Source organism: Pelobates fuscus, chromosome 5, assembly GCF_036172605.1.
Source record: "Pelobates fuscus isolate aPelFus1 chromosome 5, aPelFus1.pri, whole genome shotgun sequence".
NCBI lineage: Eukaryota > Metazoa > Chordata > Amphibia > Anura > Pelobatidae > Pelobates > Pelobates fuscus.
This window is the reverse complement of record NC_086321.1, coordinates 281,089,076-281,110,230: the sequence shown is the minus strand read 5'-3', so window position 1 is coordinate 281,110,230 and position 21,155 is coordinate 281,089,076.

Below are 21,155 nucleotides of genomic sequence, written 5' to 3'. Positions count from 1 at the left end.
TTATGTGAATATTTGTGTAAAGATATGTCACAATATTGAATTTATTGCCAAAAGAACTTTGTAACGAGCAGTCCTGGCAAACAGTATTGCAAACGGACTTTTAAAGATGGCCCCCGCAACCCCTGGGATTACTATAACGTCCCGACGTCATGGCGCAAGGATGCCAAACAGATGTGCCGAACAGGTCTGTCGAGTACCAATGACGAATGCGGAAGTACTTTACCGGAGGGGAGAAAAAACGGCGCCAAAAATTTTAGATTTAAAAGCAACGGAATGGAGAAGAGCAGAATCACCGCTTCTGAAGAAGGCTGTAACGCCGAAACGCGTCAGGTGGCGATATTTTTGGTGGACTTATCCTGTTTTTTATAGAATTTGTTATTTGTGTGCAATAAAGTAACCTTAAAGTGATCCTGCATCCTGGGTCTTTTGGAGTGGTTTCCGTGTGGCACTAAAGGAAGTATCCCGAATTCTGAACAGATATCCACCAATACAGATGCTCTTCTCTGCTGTTTAGTCTGAGTCAGCTTTTAAGTGACTCAGACAAATGTGAGTTTGACCAAAAAAGAGGTGTTTTAATATTAGTGTTTTACTGTATTACCCTATGGTCTTTTTATCTCATTTTCAGGAATAAGCCCTATGAAGTATTGGTAAAAACTTTTTAAATATTTTAGAGTGCTCTCACCATTTTATATTTCAGACTGTGATTGTCTATTGTTGTGACTTAGATGATGATCAGATCACATTTTATGACCAATTTGTGCAGAAAACCATATCATTCCAAAGGGTTCACATACTTTTTCTTGCAAATGTATATATATATATATATATATATACCTTGAAAGGTTGTTCCTTTTTTTTAAATTTAGTCACACTTGTTTTTTTACAGGTTACAGGTTATGCAATGATATGTTCTTTCTTTTTCACTTTTTGCATATTTTTATGTATATTTGAGTTTGACATGGAGATACCAGTTTATCACTTTCTTGATAAGTAGTGATGTCACGAACAGTTCGCTGGCTAATAAATCCTGGCGAACATAGCATGTTCGCGTTCGCCACCGCGGGCGAACACATGCGATGTTCGGTCCGCCTCCTATTCTTTATCATTGAGTAAACTTTGACCCTGTACCTCACAGCCAGCAGACACATTCCAGCCAATCAGCAGCACACCCTCCCTTGCAGACCCTCCCACCTACTGGACAGCATCCATTTTAGATTAATTCGGAAGCTGCAACCATTTTATTTATTTTTTTCAATTTATTATTATAATTTTTTTTAGTGCATATAAATGTTACAAGCAGATACTCCCTCCAGACAACCTGTGTTACTGCAGACACTCCCTCCAGACACCCTGTGTTACTGCAGACACTCCCTCCAGACACCCTGTGTTACTGCAGATACTCCCTCCAGACACTCTGTATTACTGCAGATACTCCCCCCAGACACTGACACAGAGCAGAATAGGGACTGTTCCCCCTACATAGGGTCACTTGGCAGATATGGATTGACACCTATCCTAAGGATCCCTGATACACACTGACACAGAGCAGAATAGGGACTGTTCCCCCTACATAGGGTCACTTGGCAGATATGGATTGACACCTGTTCTCATGGACCCGGATACACACTGGGGGGACACACCTACTGTCCTCCCCCCCCCGCCCCAACCCCTGCACGGTGGGTGGGGGCCATAAATCACAATGGGGGGACCTACTGTCCTCCCCCTGCCCCCACCCCTGCGTGGTGGGTGGGGGCCATAAAAATAATGAGGGGGGGACCTACTGTCCTCCCCCCGGCCCCCACCCCTGCGCGGTGGGTGGGGGCCATAAATCACAATGGGGGAGGACCTACTGTCCTCCCCCCGCCCCCACCCCTGCGCGGTGGGTGGGGGCCATAAAAATAATGAGGGGGGGACCTACTGTCCTCCCCCCCCTGGCCCCCACCCCTGCGCAGTGGGTGGGGGCCATAAAAATAATGAGGTGGGGGACCTACTGTCCTCCCCCCCTGGCCCCCACCCCTGAGTGGTGGGTGGGGGCCCTAAAAAAAAAATAAGGGGGGGACCTACTGTCCCCACTCAGCCCCCACCCCTGAGTGGTGGGTGGGGGCCCTAAATAAAAATCCCCCCCTATCAAAGGTGACTAGGGGTGCCCAAACCCAAGTGGTGGGTGGGGGCGGGGGGAGGACAGTAGGTCTCCCCCTCATTATTTTTATGGCCCCCACCCACCACGCAGGGGTGGGGGCGGGGGGGCAGTAGGTCCTCCCCATTGTGATTTATAGCCCCCACCCACTGCGCAGGGGTGGGGGCCGGGGGGAGGACAGTAGGTCCCCCCCTCATTATTTTTATGGCACCCACCCACCGTGCAGGGGTAGGGGTGGGGGAAAGACAGTAGGTCCTCCCCCCATTGTGATTTATGGCCCCCAACCACCGCGCAGGGGTGGGGGCCGGGGGGAGGACAGTAGGACCCCCCCTCATTATTTTTTATGGCGCCCACCCACCACGCAGGGGTGGGGGCGGGGGGAGGACAGTAGGTCCCCCCCCCAGTGTGTATCAGGGTCCCTGAGGACAGGTGTCAATCCATATCTGCCAAGTGACCCTATGTAGGGGGAACAGTCCCTATTCTGCTCTGTGTCAGTGTGTATCAGGGATCCTTAGGATAGGTGTCAATCCATATCTGCCAAGTGACCCTATGTAGGGGGAACAGTCCCTATTCTGCTCTGTGTCAGTGTGTATCAGGGTCTCTGAGAACAGGTGTCAATCCATATCTGCCAAGTGACCCTATGTAGGGGGAACATTCCCTATTCTGCTCTGTGTCAGTGTGTATCAGGGATCCTTAGGATAGGTGTCAATCCATATCTGCCAAGTGACCCTATGTAGGGGGAACATTCCCTATTCTGCTCTGTGTCAATGTGTATCAGGGATCCTTAGGATAGGTGTCAATCCATATCTGCCAAGTGACACTATGTAGGGGGAACAGTCCCTATTCTGCTCTGTGTCAGTGTGTATCAGGGATCCTTAGGATAGGTGTCAATCCATATCTGCCAAGTGACCCTATGTAGGGGGAACAGTCCCTATTCTGCTCTGTGTCAGTGTGTATCAGGGATCCTTAGGATAGGTGTCAATCCATATCTGCCAAGTGACACTATGTAGGGGGAACAGTCCCTATTCTGCTCTGTGTCAGTGTGTATCAGGGATCCTTAGGATAGGTGTCAATCCATATCTGCCAAGTGACCCTATGTAGGGGGAACAGTCCCTATTCTGCTCTGTGTCAGTGTGTATCAGGGATCCTTAGGATAGGTGTCAATCCATATCTGCCAAGTGACCCTATGTAGGGGGAACAGTCCCTATTCTGCTCTGTGTCAGTGTGTATCAGGGTCTCTGAGGACAGGTGTCAATCTATATGTTAAGGTGTCAATATGTCATATGTCAGGTGTCAATCCATATCCATTGTGATTTAGGAATGTTAGGTGATTTATGCCCTTTATGGATTAAAACCAGACTCTGCATCAACTGTGTAATTTTCCATGGGAGTTTTGCCATGGATCCCCCTCCGGCATGACACAGTCCAGGTGTTAGTCCCCTTGAAACAACTTTTCCATCACTATTGTGGCCAGAAAGAGTCCCTGTGGGTTTTAAAATTCGCCTGCCCATTGAAGTCTATGGCGGTTCGCCCGGTTCGCAAACATTTGCGGAAGTTCGCGTTCGCCGTTCGCGAACCGAAAATTTTATGTTCGCGACATCACTACAGGAAACGTTTGTTTGAAGTTATTGCTGCCAAAGGAGGTTTAACCAGTTATTAAATCCAAGGGTTCACATACTTTTCCCACCTGCACTGTGAATGTTTACATGGTGTGTTCAATAAAAACATGGCAACATTTCATTCTTTGTGTGTTATTAGTTTAAGCAGACTGTGATTGTCTATTGTTGTGACTTAGATGATGATCAGATCACATTTTATAACCAATTTGTGCACATACTTTTTCTTGCAACTGTATATATATATATATATATATATATTGCCATGCCTCAAAGCTTCATCAGTGTTGATGCTGTAGGGTTCCCTCGTATAAATGAGGTGACATCTGTTTCAATGATATACCTATCCATCAGCAGTATGCAGGATTAGCTGCTTTGATGATGACAACTGGCTGCCAAAGTTCTTGTTCCTGTATTCTGTCTGTCTTTCCCTGAGCTGAGATAATATCCTAGCCGACCTATAACAGTAGCTCTTTTGATGTTGTTGCTTCTGAAGCCTTTTGGCTTTGACATCCTTGCTGTGGACGACCTTTGGCAGTAGCTGCTGGTTGGTATAGAATAAGGTAGACTGTAGGTGGCAATTCATAAGTAGCTGTCCTGAAGACTTTAAATCATAATAGGACTGTTGTGATATTCACAGGAACTGAGATAAGGCTCTCTTATCATCATTGGCCTCTTCCAGCAAGAACTTTGCTGTTTGCAGATGTTTCGGCTTATCCGTTACTTTGTGAGAAGTATGGAATTGTAGTGGTGTCAGTAAATGCCCATGTGCTTGCAAATGTCTTCAATTTGTGTGAGCTATAATGGTGACCATTATCTGAAATGACGGTCTGTGGAATGCAATGCCTTGTGAAAATAGCTTTTAACTTGTCAATCACAGCAGCAGATGTTGTTTTGTGAAGCTTGTTCATCTTCAAATATCTGCTATAATAATAAACTGTTACAAGATAACCCTTGTTGTTCCCGGTGAAAAGATTGGTAGCAACTAGTGATGTCGCGAACCCGAAATTTTCGGTTCGCGAACGGCGAACGGGAACTTCCGCAAACGTTCGCGAACCGGCGAACCGGGCGAACCGCCGTTGACTTCAATGGGCAGGCGAATTTTAAAACCCACAGGGACTGTTTCTGGCCACAAAAGTGATGGAAAAGTTGTTTCAAGGGGACTAACACCTTGAATAAATATGGTGGATCGGCATTCTATGATTACCATAGATCTTTTTCTGCTAAAGTGTCGGGTGCTTTCTGCCAGTACGGGACAAGGTCCAACTGGAGCAAGATAGACACGGTTATTTTCTGCAGACACTTTGCAGGTCTAAGGACACCGGCTTGTGCATACTGCTCCTCCATGTCCCATACGGCAAATTTTTGTCCCACCACTGCTAACGAGCATACCCACTTGCAAGGACCTAGCTCCGCTGGTCCTACAGAGAAAATATCCAAAGACAAACTGGGAAGGTCTATCAAGTTTCTGGGCAAGTCCCAGATATGTTTTAATGTCGGATCATGTAATTACAGCGGATGTCGTTTATTGCATATATGTTCAAAATGTTTCAGGGCACATGCTAAAATCATGTGTCCCAATAAAATGCATCCTAAACAATACTTTACGTCGATAAACATTTCCCTACTTTCGACATTACTGTCACATCATCCATCTACACATTTGGTAGATTTCATAATCTCTGGTCTATCAGAAGGATTCCACACGGGTATCATACATATGCCTTCTGGAATCCTGGAATGTCCAAATTTACAATCCGCCCAGCACAACCCTACAGCTGTTGACACACTCATAGCTCAAGAAGTCACAGAGGGTTGCTTATTGGGACCTTTTCAGTCCCCTCCTTTCACCACATGGCGGACAATCCCCATCGGGATTGTCACAGGAAAATCTTCCAATAAGCAGAGACTTATTATCGATTTATCTGCACCACACACCTCAACCACTCCTAGCCTAAACTCCCTCATACCCTCTGAGGAATTCTCCCTGCAATATTCCACCATAGATCACGCAATTACGGCTATCATGCAGGCAGGAGTCGGTGCATGGCTCAGCAAGAACGACATAACAAATGCCTTCAAACTACTACCTATCCACCCTACACTGTGGCACCTACATGGCATCAAATGGGCAGGAAACTACTATTTTTTCTCACGCTTAACTTTTGGTTCTAAAAGTAGTCCAGCCATATTTGACAAATTCGCCGAAACCCTATGCTGGTTATTACTCAATATATAGATGCCCTACAGTCATACATTATCTGGACGATTTCCTACTGGTCGAGGAGAATACTTCCCCTCCCAGTAGCCTCAAAGAAACCGTCAGCCTATTCAACAAGTTGGGGGTCCCAGTCTCCCCTACCAAGACCGAAGGCCCAGATACCATCATCACATTCCTGGGTATCATGCTAGACTCAGCCACCATGCAAGCTAGCCTGCTACGCACCAAGGTAGAAAACATTGTTACAAACATTAATCTCTACATACAACTCCGCACTTGTAACCGCAAAGAACTACAATCTTTACTGGGGTCACTCAATTTTGCCATGCGTATTATACCTCAAGGTCGTGCTTTCATCTCACGACTCCTCCACATGTTCCCACTTTTTCTACATGATGCACACAGATTATCCCTAGATACCCAAGCTACGGCAGACCTGCTCATGTGGAGAAACTTTTAACCACCTGGAATGGTAAAAGCATGTTGTCCCTCAATTGTCTGACACCTCTCCTACTATTTGGTCAGACGCGGCGTCTACCACAGGTTTTGCAGCAATATTTGGGAACGAATGGCTTTGGGGCAGCTGGCCTTCAGAGGTTCAGGACCTGGAGGGTTTTTCCTCTACCTCAGCTCTTTTTGAGATATATCCCATCGTGGCGGCTGCCGTGGCATGGGGACATTTATGGACAGGTTCGTCAGTAAGGTGTTACTCAGACAACCAAGCAACTTGTCACATTACTAACAAAGGTCGCTCCAAATCCCTTACTATCATGAGATTTCTGAGGAAACTCACTTGGTTGGCAGCATGTCATAATTTCTTCTTGTATTGTGTTCATATTCCAGGTGTATGTAACGAGGCAGCTGACAATTTGTCTCGCTTTAAATTCCAGGCCTTTGTTTCATCAACTACTCCCGTCAGCCGCGCTCACAGCCACGGCCACTCCACTTTTCCATCATCTAGTAATGGACTAGACGCTATCATGCAACATAGCAGAACGTTGTCCCAACTAGCACTATCTACAAATACCCGAAAACTTGCGACAGAGCTTTCTTTTATTTAAAAGATTCCTTTCGGAACACAACATATTACAACCTTTCATCATGACATCATTTTTAGGTTTTGCCTCTTTTTGCCACATCAAACTCAAACTTTCTTACAACGCAATCAAACTATATCTAACAGGCATCCAACATCACATGCTAACGTTACAACCCAACAACTCAAGTTTTATGTCATCTTACCAAATTAGGAACATCCTTAGGGGTATACAAAGATCTGAACCCCTGCATACAGTACAGAGGCTACCTATAGATTTTCATATCTTCAAAGACTTATCACACCTACTAGATTTAAAACCCTTTGCCAACGGCACAAATCTAGTCATCAAAACAGCAATTTATGTAGCTTTTTATGGTTTCTTGAGACCAAGAGAATTTACCACCATCAATACAACACAGTCCACTCACATCTTGCATCATTCACACTTAAACAAACACATGGACTATTATATCCTGACACTACCTCATTCCAAAACCAATCAACATGCACCACCAGTAGAGGTTAAGTACTATCCTACTCAAAACAGGTGGTGGCCCGTCCAAATACTGGACTCTTATACACAGCATAACAAGGCACCGCCATCACAACCACTTTTTGTTCTACAAGGTTCAGTACTCACTACTACCACCTTTATGACCCACGTCAGGTCGTTACTAACACAGCTGGGACTCAAGCCAGCTAACTAATCAGGCCACTCCTTCCGCATAGGAGCGGCTTCCACAGCCTCCAGTGTAAACATACTGGTTCATGTTATCAAGACACTGGGGCACTGGAAATCATCAGCTTACACACGATACATATACAAAAAGAGAAGTCCTGCGCTTAAGCAGCAAGGACTACAACACACATCAGCCCCAATATATAGTAAAAACCAAAGAAAAGAAAATGTTACTTGCGCTTTTTTCTTAATCCCTATGTATATTTAGACAAATGGAGGTCATTTAGTTGCTCCAATGGCCATTGGAGGGATGCCCGCCTGCCAACGTCAAGGCAGACCCCCCCTAAGCGGGTCCTAACACTGACCCTTCAGCCTGCTTCCTTGAGCTTCTGGCAAAGATATCTCTAATGAGACAGAAAGGGGTATTTTTTATATACACCACTTTACTTATTAACCCTTAATAGGGAACACATGGGATGGGTAGCAGCATTGTAACCAGGCTGTGTGATACAAAGTAAATACAAATACAAAAAGAGAAGTCCTGCGCTTAAGCAGCAAGGACTACAACACACATCAGCCCCAATATATAGTAAAAACCAAAGAAAAGAAAATGTTACTTGCGCTTTTTCCTTAATCCCTATGTATATTTAGACAAATGGAGGTCATTTAGTTGCTCCAATGGCCATTGGAGGGATGCCCGCCTGCCAACGTCAAGGCAGACCCCCCCTAAGCGGGTCCTAACACTGACCCTTCAGCCTGCTTCCTTGAGCTTCTGGCAAAGATATCTCTAATGAGACAGAAAGGGGTATTTTTTATATACACCACTTTACTTATTAACCCTTAATAGGGAACACATGGGATGGGTAGCAGCATTGTAACCAGGCTGTGTGATACAAAGTAAATACAAATACAAAAAGAGAAGTCCTGCGCTTAAGCAGCAAGGACTACAACACACATCAGCCCCAATATATAGTAAAAACCAAAGAAAAGAAAATGTTACTTGCGCTTTTTCCTTAATCCCTATGTATATTTAGACAAATGGAGGTCATTTAGTTGCTCCAATGGCCATTGGAGGGATGCCCGCCTGCCAACGTCAAGGCAGACCTCCCCTAAGCGGGTCCTAACACTGACCCTTCAGCCTGCTTCCTTGAGCTTCTGGCAAAGATATCTCTAATGAGCCAGAAAGGGGTATTTTTTATATACACCACTTTACTTATTAACCCTTAATAGGGAACACATGGGATGGGTAGCAGCATTGTAACCAGGCTGTGTGATACAAAGTAAATACAAATACAAAAAGAGAAGTCCTGCGCTTAAGCAGCAAGGACTACAACACACATCAGCCCCAATATATAGTAAAAACCAAAGAAAAGAAAATGTTACTTGCGCTTTTTCCTTAATCCCTATGTATATTTAGACAAATGGAGGTCATTTAGTTGCTCCAATGGCCATTGGAGGGATGCCCGCCTGCCAACGTCAAGGCAGACCCCCCCTAAGCGGGTCCTAACACTGACCCTTCAGCCTGCTTCCTTGAGCTTCTGGCAAAGATATCTCTAATGAGACAGAAAGGGGTATTTTTTATATACACCACTTTACTTATTAACCCTTAATAGGGAACACATGGGATGGGTAGCAGCATTGTAACCAGGCTGTGTGATACAAAGTAAATACAAATACAAAAAGAGAAGTCCTGCGCTTAAGCAGCAAGGACTACAACACACATCAGCCCCAATATATAGTAAAAACCAAAGAAAAGAAAATGTTACTTGCGCTTTTTCCTTAATCCCTATGTATATTTAGACAAATGGAGGTCATTTAGTTGCTCCAATGGCCATTGGAGGGATGCCCGCCTGCCAACGTCAAGGCAGACCCCCCCTAAGCGGGTCCTAACACTGACCCTTCAGCCTGCTTCCTTGAGCTTCTGGCAAAGATATCTCTAATGAGACAGAAAGGGGTATTTTTTATATACACCACTTTACTTATTAACCCTTAATAGGGAACACATGGGATGGGTAGCAGCATTGTAACCAGGCTGTGTGATACAAAGTAAATACAAATACAAAAAGAGAAGTCCTGCGCTTAAGCAGCAAGGACTACAACACACATCAGCCCCAATATATAGTAAAAACCAAAGAAAAGAAAATGTTACTTGCGCCTTTTCCTTAATCCCTATGTATATTTAGACAAATGGAGGTCATTTAGTTGCTCCAATGGCCATTGGAGGGATGCCCGCCTGCCAACGTCAAGGCAGACCCCCCCTAAGCGGGTCCTAACACTGACCCTTCAGCCTGCTTCCTTGAGCTTCTGGCAAAGATATCTCTAATGAGACAGAAAGGGGTATTTTTTATATACACCACTTTACTTATTAACCCTTAATAGGGAACACATGGGATGGGTAGCAGCATTGTAACCAGGCTGTGTGATACAAAGTAAATACAAATACAAAAAGAGAAGTCCTGCGCTTAAGCAGCAAGGACTACAACACACATCAGCCCCAATATATAGTAAAAACCAAAGAAAAGAAAATGTTACTTGGGCTTTTTCCTTAATCCCTATGTATATTTAGACAAATGGAGGTCATTTAGTTGCTCCAATGGCCATTGGAGGGATGCCCGCCTGCCAACGTCAAGGCAGACCCCCCCTAAGCGGGTCCTAACACTGACCCTTCAGCCTGCTTCCTTGAGCTTCTGGCAAAGATATCTCTAATGAGACAGAAAGGGGTATTTTTTATATACACCACTTTACTTATTAACCCTTAATAGGGAACACATGGGATGGGTAGCAGCATTGTAACCAGGCTGTGTGATACAAAGTAAATACAAATACAAAAAGAGAAGTCCTGCGCTTAAGCAGCAAGGACTACAACACACATCAGCCCCAATATATAGTAAAAACCAAAGAAAAGAAAATGTTACTTGCGCTTTTTCCTTAATCCCTATGTATATTTAGACAAATGGAGGTCATTTAGTTGCTCCAATGGCCATTGGAGGGATGCCCGCCTGCCAACGTCAAGGCAGACCCCCCCTAAGCGGGTCCTAACACTGACCCTTCAGCCTGCTTCCTTGAGCTTCTGGCAAAGATATCTCTAATGAGACAGAAAGGGGTATTTTTTATATACACCACTTTACTTATTAACCCTTAATAGGGAACACATGGGATGGGTAGCAGCATTGTAACCAGGCTGTGTGATACAAAGTAAATACAAATACAAAAAGAGAAGTCCTGCGCTTAAGCAGCAAGGACTACAACACACATCAGCCCCAATATATAGTAAAAACCAAAGAAAAGAAAATGTTACTTGCGCTTTTTCCTTAATCCCTATGTATATTTAGACAAATGGAGGTCATTTAGTTGCTCCAATGGCCATTGGAGGGATGCCCGCCTGCCAACGTCAAGGCAGACCCCCCCTAAGCGGGTCCTAACACTGACCCTTCAGCCTGCTTCCTTGAGCTTCTGGCAAAGATATCTCTAATGAGACAGAAAGGGGTATTTTTTATATACACCACTTTACTTATTAACCCTTAATAGGGAACACATGGGATGGGTAGCAGCATTGTAACCAGGCTGTGTGATACAAAGTAAATACAAATACAAAAAGAGAAGTCCTGCGCTTAAGCAGCAAGGACTACAACACACATCAGCCCCAATATATAGTAAAAACCAAAGAAAAGAAAATGTTACTTGCGCTTTTTCCTTAATCCCTATGTATATTTAGACAAATGGAGGTCATTTAGTTGCTCCAATGGCCATTGGAGGGATGCCCGCCTGCCAACGTCAAGGCAGACCCCCCCTAAGCGGGTCCTAACACTGACCCTTCAGCCTGCTTCCTTGAGCTTCTGGCAAAGATATCTCTAATGAGACAGAAAGGGGTATTTTTTATATACACCACTTTACTTATTAACCCTTAATAGGGAACACATGGGATGGGTAGCAGCATTGTAACCAGGCTGTGTGATACAAAGTAAATACAAATACAAAAAGAGAAGTCCTGCGCTTAAGCAGCAAGGACTACAACACACATCAGCGCCAATATATAGTAAAAACCAAAGAAAAGAAAATGTTACTTGCGCTTTTTCCTTAATCCCTATGTATATTTAGACAAATGGAGGTCATTTAGTTGCTCCAATGGCCATTGGAGGGATGCCCGCCTGCCAACGTCAAGGCAGACCCCCCCTAAGCGGGTCCTAACACTGACCCTTCAGCCTGCTTCCTTGAGCTTCTGGCAAAGATATCTCTAATGAGACAGAAAGGGGTATTTTTTATATACACCACTTTACTTATGCTGCTACCCATCCCATGTGTTCCCTATTAAGGGTTAATAAGTAAAGTGGTGTATATAAAAAATACCCCTTTCTGTCTCATTAGAGATATCTTTGCCAGAAGCTCAAGGAAGCAGGCTGAAGGGTCAGTGTTAGGACCCGCTTAGGGGGGGTCTGCCTTGACGTTGGCAGGCGGGCCTCCCTCCAATGGCCATTGGAGCAACTAAATGACCTCCATTTGTCTAAATATACATAGGGATTAAGGAAAAAGCCCAAGTAACATTTTCTTTTCTTTGGTTTTTACTATATATTGGGGCTGATGTGTGTTGTAGTCCTTGCTGCTTAAGCGCAGGACTTCTCTTTTTGTATTTGTATTTACTTTGTATCACACAGCCTGGTTACAATGCTGCTACCCATCCCATGTGTTCCCTATTAAGGGTTAATAAGTAAAGTGGTGTATATAAAAAATACCCCTTTCTGTCTCATTAGAGATATCTTTGCCAGAAGCTCAAGGAAGCAGGCTGAAGGGTCAGTGTTAGGACCCGCTTAGGGGGGGTCTGCCTTGACGTTGGCAGGCGGGCATCCCTCCAATGGCCATTGGAGCAACTAAATGACCTCCATTTGTCTAAATATACATAGGGATTAAGGAAAAAGCGCAAGTAACATTTTCTTTTCTTTGGTTTTTACTATATATTGGGGCTGATGTGTGTTGTAGTCCTTGCTGCTTAAGCGCAGGACTTCTCTTTTTGTATTTGTATTTACTTTGTATCACACAGCCTGGTTACAATGCTGCTACCCATCCCATGTGTTCCCTATTAAGGGTTAATAAGTAAAGTGGTGTATATAAAAAATACCCCTTTCTGTCTCATTAGAGATATCTTTGCCAGAAGCTCAAGGAAGCAGGCTGAAGGGTCAGTGTTAGGACCCGCTTAGGGGGGGTCTGCCTTGACGTTGGCAGGTGGGCATCCCTCCAATGGCCATTGGAGCAACTAAATGACCTCCATTTGTCTAAATATACATAGGGATTAAGGAAAAAGCGCAAGTAACATTTTCTTTTCTTTGGTTTTTACTATATATTGGGGCTGATGTGTGTTGTAGTCCTTGCTGCTTAAGCGCAGGACTTCTCTTTTTGTATTTGTATTTACTTTGTATCACACAGCCTGGTTACAATGCTGCTACCCATCCCATGTGTTCCCTATTAAGGGTTAATAAGTAAAGTGGTGTATATAAAAAATACCCCTTTCTGTCTCATTAGAGATATCTTTGCCAGAAGCTCAAGGAAGCAGGCTGAAGGGTCAGTGTTAGGACCCGCTTAGGGGGGGTCTGCCTTGACGTTGGCAGGCGGGCATCCCTCCAATGGCCATTGGAGCAACTAAATGACCTCCATTTGTCTAAATATACATAGGGATTAAGGAAAAAGCGCAAGTAACATTTTCTTTTCTTTGGTTTTTACTATATATTGGGGCTGATGTGTGTTGTAGTCCTTGCTGCTTAAGCGCAGGACTTCTCTTTTTGTATTTGTATTTACTTTGTATCACACAGCCTGGTTACAATGCTGCTACCCATCCCATGTGTTCCCTATTAAGGGTTAATAAGTAAAGTGGTGTATATAAAAAATACCCCTTTCTGTCTCATTAGAGATATCTTTGCCAGAAGCTCAAGGAAGCAGGCTGAAGGGTCAGTGTTAGGACCCGCTTAGGGGGGGTCTGCCTTGACGTTGGCAGGCGGGCATCCCTCCAATGGCCATTGGAGCAACTAAATGACCTCCATTTGTCTAAATATACATAGGGATTAAGGAAAAAGCGCAAGTAACATTTTCTTTTCTTTGGTTTTTACTACACACGATACATACCTAACCCTGTACAAGAAGTAAGAAATGCTTTTCAGAACATGTCTTGTTAAAAGTATGTATCTTGGTGGTATGTAATAAATCTTGAATTTTCTATTTTTGCTCTCTTTATTTACAGGCCTACCTCGCAGTCGGTTCCGGCACACCACAACCGAATTGCCATCTTAATACCATCCTACGCTTATTTATGTTTTATTCCTCTGTACTATCATGAGCCCTTCACACAAGTAGTAAGGCCTTTTGGCCTATGTTTGTGGGAGGGGCGTATGGCACACCCCTTCCCTACTTAAGGGGCACCCCTTACCTGGCTCCATACTGCTCGAGGTCAGCGTTGCATCACCCTCCCACCCACTCCTTATTTTCAACTCCTTTTCTCCTACATTTCTTCTGGGTGGGCCCTCTTTATTTACAGGCCTACCTCGTCGTCGGTTCCGGCGCACCACAACCGACTTGCTATCTTAATATCATCCTACGCTTATTTATGTTTTATTCCTCTGTACTATCATGAGCCCTTTACACAAATATATATAAATATATATATATAGTATATGTAGTGTGTATATTGTGCATATATGTGGTGTTTTTTGTAGACATGGTGTCTATTTGGGTTGAGATCCAGTGTAATATATTGTCTGCCTACATGCCTTCACTTTAGCTGTTTCTTTTATGCCCTCACTGCCCCAGTGCTAACCAGGCTCTCTCTCTCCCTTCTCCTTTCATTTTTCCCTGTCTGTGGGCTTTTCTTTTGTGGACATCGCTGCTGCTTGCGACCCATCGCCAGGGCTCTTTCCCCTCTCTTCACTTCGCTTACCTTCGCGGGGCTGCGGGAAATAGCTTCCGATATCGCGGCCCGCGTGCGGTGAGGGAGGAGAGGGGTTAGAGGCCTGTCACATGGGAGCGGCAGCTCCCGGTCGACCTTAGGTACCCTCCCCTGCACGGGAACCCTCTCCGGTCGGAGGTTGTGCTGGGGGGGGGGGAGTTTTCCCATGCCAGTGGGATTATGTGTATGATTTTGGCATACGCTGCCTAATGGAGCAGTCTGACTTTTCTTAGCTGCTGCATATACATGAAGATTTATGTGAATCAATTATGTTCCATGGCACGTAACAACTGCCTAATATTAACATACCGTGCTGTTGTATGCACAGAGAGATGATAGCCACTATAGTTAACCCTTTCACTACACGACCATGTGTGAGCGATGGCTCCCGGCTTCACTCTGTTCCCCCTCCTGTCTCCGTGTGTTTACACGCGGGAGGCATTAGACCTGGAGGAGCACTCCGCGTGTTCCAGTTTTTGGTTCTGTTCCTTGTTTTGTCGCAGCTTGAAAGAGGAAGTAGTTGGTTGGGAGGGGACCTTTATTGTTTCTTACTTTTTTCGGATTGGTTGTTTTTTCTCTGTGTTAATGTGCTGCTGTGGAGTTCTAGTAAAGAGAGACTTAAGCAAATATTCGCCTCCTGTCATTAATAAAATTAAGCTAGTATAATCTACAATTGTAAGTAGCAATTTTTATCTTGAGCTAGATTATTTAATTTTTGACCTTCATTTACACAGTGTGCCCTATGTGCTAATTGTTTATATTTTCACTTTATTTTATTTTTTTTACCTATAATACTGAGGTGGAATGAGTCATGCAATGTGTCTTTTGGCTTGCAATGTTCTGTAGGAGACATTTCCCAAGTCTCATGATTCACACTGTATCAAGATAATGAAGAGTGTAGCAATATGCAGACCCATGGTGATTCATATATACATTTACATGCAGGTGTCTGTTTTTATAAGTATTTTTCTTACATTATATTTCTTACATATATTTTCTAGTATATTTCTAGATTTATAGAAAAGAAAATATGTACATATGGGGTATTAAGTGGTTAGAAATATTATAGGTATATAGCAATTAGTTAAAGTTTGTTTATTATACAGATTATACATTTATACAAAATATACTCCATTAACTATAAACGTTACACAAATACTTCTAGTGCAAGAGGCAGGCTTCTTGACATTAACTACTTATCAACAAGGTAACAGGTTCACTTTAACTAAACAGGTTCACTTTAACTAAAATTGCCACCAAAAGCACTGAATACATCCTATATCATAAAGATAAATTACATATTCATTGTAATGTTGATAGGTATTAATACTTGTGACCATTCAAATGCCACCATGTCCTCAGCACTATGGGTGTTACAGTAAAACTGGTCCTAACCCTGATACATTTTGATATACACCCTGTCTCAGATGGTTTTGTATATGCTTAGTGCCATTTAAGAAGGAATTTCAGGAATTCCTATTGAGTTGCTATTCGGGCAGCAGAGCAAGCGACACATGAGTGGAGGCCATGGCCATCTTTAACACAGAGCAAATGGGGCAGCTGCCCCGGGCCCAGCTTCTCTTGGGCGGCCTAAGGCAGCTGCCCCTTGGGCCAGGCTACCCTGATCTATGTATTCCCACTCCACCCCCAAGGGTCCGCTGGTGCAGCCGGGGGCCTGCACACTGGGTGGCCCTAAGGCTTTTTTTTAGCAGGGGCCCCATCGGGCACCTTGCTTTTCAGCAGCTGGCTGGGAGAAAGTGACAGCCATGAGTCACTTCCTCCCACCATAAGAGAAGCTGCACTGGAGGGAGGAGCAGGCAGCGATGGGGGGGGGGGGGGGAGGCTCCTCACTCCCATCAGCCTCAGGTACCACACTGGACCCTAAGGCAGTCACCCACCAGCAAAAGGTAGGAAACTGGAGTGTGGGTTTAAAAAAATTTAAATTGTGTGTCAGTATGTCTCTGTGTGTGTGTCAGTATGTCTGTCAGTGTGTCTTAGTATGTCTGTGTGTGTGTGTCATTATGTCTGTGTGTGTCAGTATGTCTGTGTTTGTGTGTGTGTGACTATGTGCCAGTATGTCTGTGTGTGTTTGTGTGTGTCAGTATGTCTGTTAGTGTATGTGTCTGTGTGTGTCAGTATGTCTTTCAGTATATGTGCCTGTGTGTGTCCTTATGTCTGTCAGTGTATGTGTCAGTATATGTGCCTGCGTGTGTCAGTATGTCTGTCAGTGTATGTGTTTGTGTGTGTGTGTTTGTTAGTCAGTATGTCTCTGTGTGTGTGTGTCTACGTGTGTGTGTGTGTCAGTGTCTGTCAATGTGTGTGTCAGTATGTATGTGTGTGTGTCTGTGTGTGTGTCGGTATGTCTGTCAGTGTATGTATCTGTGTGTGTCAGTATGCCTGTCTCTGTGTGTGTGTGTGTGTGTGTGTGAGTAGGTCTGCCTATGTGTGTGTGTGTGTCAGTATGCCTATCAATGTATGTATGTGTGTGAGTATGTCTGCATATGTGTCTTTGTCAGTATGTCTATCAGTGTATGTATCTGTGTGTGCCATTATGTCTCTCAGTATATGTGCCTGTGTGTGTCAGTATTTCTGTCAGTGTATTTGTCTGTGTGTATGTCAGTATGCCTGTCAGCATATGTGCCTGTGTGTGTCAGTATGTCTGTCAGTACATGTGTGTGTGTCAGTATGTCTGTCAGTATATGTGCCAGTATGTGTCAGTATGTCTGTCAGTGTATGTATCTGTGTTTGTCAGTATGTCTATCAGTGTATGTATCTGTGTGTGTCAGTATGTCTGTCAGAGTATTTGTCTCTGTGTGTGTCAGTATGTATGTGCATGCATGTGTGTTAGTGTCAGTGTATGTATTTATATGTGTATATGTGTATATGTCTGTCAGTGCCTGTGTGTCAGCATGTCTTACAGTATATGTGTCTGTGTATCTGTATGTGTGCAAGTGTGTAATTGTGCGTCTGAGTATCTGCATATGTGTTATGTATCTGTTTGTCTGTATGTGTAGCAGTTGTGTATCTGTTTGTCTGTATGTATATCGGTGTGTCTGTATAAGTGTCAGTCTATGTGTCTTTATTTGCATGTGTCTAAGTGTGTGTAAATCTGTCTGTTTATCTGCATGTGTTTTTTTTATGTGTGTATGTGTATCTGTGTGTATGTGCTTTACAGTGTGTGTGTAGAAGTGTATGTGTATATGTTTTTTTTTTTCCAAAGAAAGAGTAGCATCAAAGTTATTTTCCATGACTGTGGCTAAGAAGGAGTACCAATTTTGGTGAAAAACCCGGTAGAATTTCTTAGGTCTCTTAGTGATATCAATTCCGTCTATCTTTGGATGAAGTTTAGTGGCTGAGAGTCTCAGCTCTACATCCGTTACCCAATTAATTACATCCACAGTTGGACACAATTATTATTGCTAAGGAGGATGGGGAACACCCGCATCAATAATATCTGTGAAGAGAGCACTGTGGTAGTTATGGTGCTTTGAGTGCTCCTTTACGCAATAATACTGAATAATTACATATACATTTCCCTTCGATTACCACCGCCTATCTTTCTTTTTATATTTGTTATGCAAGTTTCTGAATTATCTTCTTTAATTAGAATGGTAAGTCATTTCACTGCCCGTTCTTCCTGTTCAAATAAATTCTGTTTAAATTTGTTTTCTGCCTATAATGGGTTTTGTTCTGTTAATTTGAAGCTATGACTCCTTGGCCTTCAATCATTTGTCCAAAGCCTTTTGTGGTTTGTCTTGTAAAAACAATTGCTCTGCATGGGTAATCATATGCTCAAGATCAGAAATTATTTTATCTAATCATCTCCTGCGGGAACTAATAATGCTAATAAATGATATTCTTGCCCAAGCCTTAAAGCAGCCCCAATGGACATCTTGTTGTAGAGAACTGTGTTTATATTGCATAAAATGTTATTATTCTATATTATGTTTTGCCTGTGTACATGTGAAATAAACTGAAATATAAGGGGAGATTTAATATATGAACGTTTTGGCAATTTGAATTAGCCAGGCCTTTGGACTTCAGTTTCTTATTGTGGTGGTAACATTGACATGGCTTGAACTTTGCCATTGAACTTGATTCTCTGTCAAAGGGTCTATACACTGATGGCACCATTACTATATTGTTATTCAGATTGGTTCTTATCAGAATGCTTATACAGACAGTGAACATTCCAGTAGAGAATAACCTTGTGGCCTAACATGGTCTGAAATATAATTTCACAGGAAAGCAAGCAGACATAATGAAATATGCCAAGTGATCAACAGACAGGAATTAATCCATAGAAGTCAGAAAAATAAATCAGAAAGTGAGCAGCAGACTTTGGAAGAAAACTGTTTTAAAGCAAATCAGTTCATATAAGTTTGCAGGACAACTTTGCCACCCTCACCCTTTTGTACATTATGTGTACATGCAGTTCTAAAGTAGTAATAGACCTTAAGTAAACAGGCAATCCTGGGAGGGAGGCAGCATTGTCTTAATAAGGCATTGTGTGGCTCCATATGCCACAAATCTATCCCATCTTTGTAGGGGACATGCAAAGAATATAATATCCAGAGATGTAATATTTATTACAAGAGGGCACAAGCATGAGGAATACACACACACAAAAAAAGTACTATCCATTATGTATATACATACATATGTATTAAATAAAACTACTACATTCTGGGAGATTTCAAATTGATATTTAGTGCATGAGCGAGTGCACTGGATTCTGTATTGTGTATGTTATATATCTAATAATACTTTTTTTATTGGACTAACAGAATTTTGTAATGAGAAGCTTTCGGGAGAACCTCCCTTTCTCAAGTCTAAAGCGTTTCTAAGCCAAGACACAAAGAATTCAAAGTTGAGTTGTGATACAGGGGTTAGAGTGCAGGTAAGTCCAATTAAAAAGGTATTACAAGATGTGTTCCTCAAGGGTCTGTCCTTGATCCCCTATTGTTCTCAATCTACACTGCCTCCCTTGGTAAACTCATCAGCTCCTTCGAATTCCAGCATCATTTCTATGCAGATGACACGCAGATTTGTCTGTCCTACCCTAATTTCTCACGACCCCTCTTGACTCGTGTCTCTGATTGCCTCTCTGCTATTTCCAATTGGATGGCTGCTCATTTACCCTCCAAGTCAAAGGCGCTAACTGCTTCTCTACCTCGTAGACTCGCTGCCTCTCCAACCTCTCCTTCACCCCTCATGTCCAATCAATCGCCAAATCCTGCCACTACCATCTCAAAAACATAGCGTTTTTTACGCCTGAAATGATGCTTCTCCATGCCTCTGTTCTCTCTAGCCTTGACTACTGTAATTTGCTTCTCAGTGGTCTTACGTTTTCCCAACTTACCCCGTTACAGTCTATAACGAATCTGGCGGTGAGGATCATCTTCCTGTTCGCCCGCACCTCCCACGCCTCCCACGCCTCCCACGCCTCCCCCCTTTGTCAGTCCCTACATTGCCAAAACAGAAAAGTGCTGGTGTGCATACATATGTACAGAACCCCTCAAGTGTTGAGAAGTATTTACAAACAGATGATACAGTGCAAGCAAGTCTGATCCCTTATAGGGTGTCTACAAGCCCAGGTGTATATGTGCATATACCTATAGCCTGTTACACTGTACAGTTGATATCTGTAGTTTAAGGAGACAAAAGTAGGGGGGAGGGAACAGAGAAAGCACTCCTAGTGCAATACAATTATTAAAATTTAAACTAAAATAAACTGTCTCTTTAAGAATGCAACTCACAAATGTAGAGTGGTATGAGCCCCACTCTAAGCTATCTCGCCCAGGGAGGATCAGCCCCTTGGGTACGTGGGATCTGATAAATGCTCCTGTGACTCCAGTGTCAGGCAAAAAACATTTATTAAAAATAAAAACAACTGATAGTCAAATAATAAAAAGCACAGTCCAGCTGCAGCTCACCACACCATGGGGAGTTTGATAACAGTTCAGTGTAATCTCTCTCCTTCTGGGGCCGGTCCTGCTGGCTGGTGTGTGTATTCAGTTCACTTCCTTGTATCCTGATACCAGGTCACGTGATGCGTTTCGTCCCGCCTCTTGGGACTTTCTCAAACGAGCAATATCTCCTCCCACTGGAGATCCTCTTTTATTTAGGCGTTCCAAAGCCATGATCCAATCGGCTTGTAGCTCTCCAAAGTTGCACACATTGTCCATAATTACTTCAAATCCAAATAAAACATTTATTCACAATCTGTGTGGTTTTTTTTTATTTATTTTTTTTGGTTTTTTTTTTAAAACAAACACGCATTTAAAAATGTCAATATCCAATATAAAAGGATCATCATGCATACAGATTTAGATATAACTTGTGTGTACACAAAATTTTCCAAGCACAGAAACTTGTAAACATTTCTTGGATACCCAGATAATCACATTAAACATATCCAGGGAAAAGGGGAAGATCATCTAACTTAAATCTTAATATGATATTAACCTTACAATGGCAAGAATATCCGTTCAATGGTATCTACAAGCATATAAATTAGAAAATATATAAAAAG